This window comes from Macadamia integrifolia, chromosome 9, assembly GCF_013358625.1.
Source record: "Macadamia integrifolia cultivar HAES 741 chromosome 9, SCU_Mint_v3, whole genome shotgun sequence".
NCBI lineage: Eukaryota > Viridiplantae > Streptophyta > Magnoliopsida > Proteales > Proteaceae > Macadamia > Macadamia integrifolia.
The window spans coordinates 20,140,589-20,145,054 of record NC_056565.1 but is presented as its reverse complement, the minus strand read 5'-3'; the positions used below and the strand labels follow the sequence as shown (position 1 = coordinate 20,145,054).

The 4,466-nt window shown below is 43.3% G+C and overlaps 1 protein-coding gene across 5 annotated transcripts in view; it reads left to right on the top strand.

Annotated features, from left to right (window-relative positions):
• Nucleotides 1-115: 115 nt before the first annotated feature.
• Nucleotides 116-4,466, top strand: part of LOC122089371 (adenylate kinase 5, chloroplastic) — a 129,751-nt gene continuing 125,400 nt past the window's right edge. For 2 of the 5 annotated variants that reach the window (XM_042659044.1, XM_042659043.1), the window contains exon 1: nucleotides 117-372. The gene's annotated coding sequence lies outside the window, so the exon portion shown is untranslated. Of the gene's footprint in view, nucleotides 373-4,466 lie in introns of all 5 variants that reach the window. The other 3 variants (XR_006143317.1, XR_006143316.1, XM_042659045.1) reach the window with 2 other exon arrangements.

Here is a 4,466-nt window from a genome sequence, read left to right as displayed (position 1 = left end):
TTTTTTTTCTGTTTTTTTTTTTTAATGTTTTTTTTGTTTTTTGCATCAAATAAATATTTTTTTTCGTAGAAAACAACAAACTTTGTTCACTAAAAAAAATGCATCCTATAACAGGCACAACGAAGAAGGTCCAAGGTCTAGAAGAGGAAATAAACACCCCTTTAGATACAAGCTTACAAATATCTGATCCAATCAAAGAATCTTCGAAGAGAAAACAAGAGAATCACCATGACATTCAGAAACAGAAACAGGGCCCCACCTCTGCACCAGCTGCCCAGTCTTCCTCATTGAATGAAAGACAGTTAAACCTGGTCATGAACCCTTAGGTCACTTAAAAACCTCCAGAATTGCTACTTCTGCTGCTCCCATCAGGTACAGAAATAAACTCCTGCATGAAATCTGCAAACCTCGTTAAGTTATAATGAGATTGCAGAACCCATGTGTTATGTATACGGGTTGGGAGGTGTACATATGAGATTGAAGGGGTTAAGAGTCATGTAGTTATTTTATGTAGTTATTTTGTACAATTATTGGGGTTTATTATTATTTGAGGATAGTATTAGTTGTAGGGATTTAGTGGTTAAGTTGTGGGAATTATGGGTAAGTTGCGTAATTGTTGTATATATATATATTGCTTCATGAGATGAATGAGGGATAAACTTGAATGACAATTGGGTTCCTATAAATCATCTTTTAGAAAGGAGATCATGGCTTCCTCTGTAAAGCCAAAGACACCAAGCTTCTTTTGTAAAGCGAATGGAAATTGGGCTCTTACAAATTCTCTTTTAGATAAGGAGGTCATGGTTTCCTCCATAAAGCCAAAGATGCCAAGCTTCTTTTGTAAAGAGATATTTATCCCTTTCCCTATTTTATTTCCTTATTTATCTTGTCTAGTAATTCTATTTTATCTCTCTTATCCTATTTTTTCTCCCCACCCCTATTTTCTCTTATATCACTTCTGTGTGACTAACACCATGTAATAAATTCCATTTCTATGCTTGACAATGGAACATTCGTGTTTAACTTCGACAACAAATTGGACAAGGCGCTGGTCTTAGATGGTGGACCCTGGTATGTTGGAAAGAAGCCCTTATTTGTTAGGCAATGGGATGCCAAATCCTCATTTAGCAAAACAGAGCCTTCCTCCATTCCCCTTTGGATCTCTTTCCCCAACCTCCCCCTCCACTTTTGGTGTGTTAAGGGGCTCAGCATAGTGGGATCACTCATTGGCAAGCCGTTGTACTCGGATAGTAGAATGAAAACCATGGACAGACTTTCCTTCGCCAGGGTTTGTATCGAAGTGCAAGCTGGTACCAAGCTTCCCTCCTCTGTAACCATGATGGATGGTGAGGGGTTTTCTTTTAATCAAGAAGTCACTAACGAATGGATCCTCTCATCTGCTCATCTTACAACTGGTTCGGTCACAAAACATCCCTATGCATGAAAGCTGCCATTGACGCTCCTTGTAATAAAGATCCGACTGCCATTGATGCTCCTCTGTCAACCTCCTTGATGCCAGAATCCTCCAAAGATACCCTCGTCAGTCGGAAAAAAATAATAAAAAAAAAAGAAACAGAAATGCTACGGTGAATAACTTTGGTTCTGGGCTCTCACCAGAATTGTTGCCGCTGATGACTTTGAATGTTAGGACCACTGGTCCTTTGATCGAGTCTTCTTTTGCTGGGTATAACCCATTCTCGATCTTGGGATCGCCTGCTGCTGACACTGACTCTGAGCAGCCTCTTCTACTTTTAAATACTCTAATGTCTAACAACCAGATCGATCGATTGCCTCCTTTGGTTGACCTTGCGCCGATCCCCAAATCACATCTCCCCCCCTTTGTTTCCTATCCCTGGTACGTCAACCTCAGTTATCCCTTCTGCTTCCTCGTTGGCGGAACCTTTTGCAACCTCCTCTCCTCCTTTTATCCAACCTACTCCTATCGAACCTGATTTCATTCCTCTAAACCAATTCATACCGGTTCACATGTTAAACCAATTTTCTAAGTTTCCTAAAGACCACCCCCTTTACCCAGATAATCTTTATAACCTGACCCACCTATTAAAATAACCCATTAACCCCTACCCACATCTGAACCCATTCATCTCATCATCCTCTAACCCGTTTCTGGAACTGCTCTTTCAAACTGAACCACCTAATTATCCTGACCCGCATCCAGACCCACCAAACCTCCCCTCCTTACCAGATGCGGCTCTCTGTCGAATTGTTACTAACGGGAGGCCTCCTGCCTTTGGTTCTTCATCGTTCAGTGCCTCCGCGGGTTTATCTCCTGAGTGTACCTCGACTCTGACAACCGACGTGTTCTCTCCAGCCTCTACTGTTGCTGGTTCCCTGCTCCCCTCATCGCCAACAATCGATGTGCCCTCTGCCACCTCAGCTATCACGTTTTATTGCTTCCTGTCTGCTCTGAGATGCTGTCACACCCCCTGAATAGCTCCGCTACTGCTATTCTGACGAACTCTGCTGAAGCTCTTGGTGAATTATGTGATAGTTTGGCCTTGGCCCAATCGGTTCCTCCTCCGCCACAGATCGTAGCTCTGGCCTCGGCCTGACCTCTAATGGCCTTATCGCCCGTTGCGAGAAGCGTGATAAGTCCTTCATGAATGTCTTAATGCTGAGCCTAACAAGTTTGTAACCTGATGCTCCTGAAGTGCCCCCGGCCTTACAGTGCATCCCTGTTTCAGAAGACTCCAACCCTCTGCCACAGCAGAAGAGTTCTAGCCTCTGTCAAGCCATTCTACCCAGAATTCCCCTTTGAATCCAACACAAGCTGTCACCCCTGGCCTCCACCATCCCATAAATTCTAAATCATCACATACCAGTTCCACTAAAGCCACCTTGGTTCATCCGAGAAAACAGAAACCCAAATACTCTTCCATCAATACCAGATCCTCAACTACATCCACCTCCTCCCCAGTCATTGGATATAGCCGCTGTCCCTCTCCCAAAACCCCTCTCAGCTTTCCCAAGTGTTCGATGCTCGCACCCTTTGGTTCCAAATGATCCCTTGGACCATCTGGAATGTCCGAGGCCTTAATTCCTCGGCTAAACAAGCGGAAATCAGATCCCTCATTCGCTCCTCCAAGTCCAACCTATGTTGCCTTCTTGAAACTAGGGTGGTGGAAGGCAATGCGAATCGCATTGCTAAGTCTATTGCCCCTAACTAATCCTTCATTCCCAATTACCTCCATAGCCCGAATGGTTGGATCTGGATTCTTTAGGACCCCACCTTCCTCACCATTTCATGTCTTTCTTCCTCAGCCCAAACTATCCACATCTCGATCTCTCACCTCTCTGGTTCGTTCATCTGCTTCCTCTCCATTGTTTATGCCCACAACAGGGCTCCCCTCAAGACCCCTCTTTGGGATGACTTTGCTTCTTTCTCTAATAACTCGGGCCAAAGCCCTTGGGGTATTGTTGGAGACTTCAATGTTATTCGTTTCAGCCACGAAAAACAAGGGGGAAACCCTATTGATTCTCAGGTTGTTGACTCTGTCAATGATTTCATTAACGATCTTAATCTCACGGACCTCGGATGGTCCGGTGCCAAGCTTATGTGGCATAACAGAAGATCGGGTAACCTTCGTGTTGCATGTAAGCTTGACAGGGCTCTTGTTAATGAAGATTCCTTCCCCTCCTCCCATGCCAGTTTTGGCCTCCCTGGGATCTCCGACCACAGTCCCATCTCCTTATATGTACTTCCCTTTCGTTCCTTTGGCCCGAAACCTTTTAAGTTCTTTGATATGTGGATTTCCCATCTGGACTTTCATTCCTTTGTCTTAGGATCTTGGCACAGTCACACCTCTCATTCCCATTCCCCTCTCTCCTCTTTTTCCACAAAACTTAAGAGAGTGAAAACTGCTTTAAAGCTTTGGAACTCTTCCACCTTCGGAAATATCTCCTCTCGGGTTTGTGAGGCCCGAGATAAGCTTCATTCCATTCATTCTAGAATCCAATTAGATCTCTTTAGTTCCACCATGGTTTTAAGTATCTCCGATACCGATACGATACCCTCCGATACGTATCTTAAATTTAGTCGGCCGATACGATACACACCGATACGATACATTGAATTTTTTAAATCATTTTGTATCGATATATATCCTACAATACATACCGATATGCATCAATACACCACTAATACACATTGATACGATACGACTCTATGGGAAATATAAAATTGAGGTAAAATGTACGTTTCAGTATGTATTGATACGTATCAGTGAGTATCGGTATGTATCGATCGGTACGTATCGGTATATATCAGCACATATCGGTGAGTATCGATATATATATCGGTACGTATCAGTGAGTATCGATACGTATCGGCGCTACGGTCATATAATGGCCAATATGGGTAATTTTTCAGAAAAAAACGATTTTTTGAAGGGTTTTTGTTCCAAAGTTGCTGTCAGCCATATTTCTCTCTAACTAAAGTGGAAATT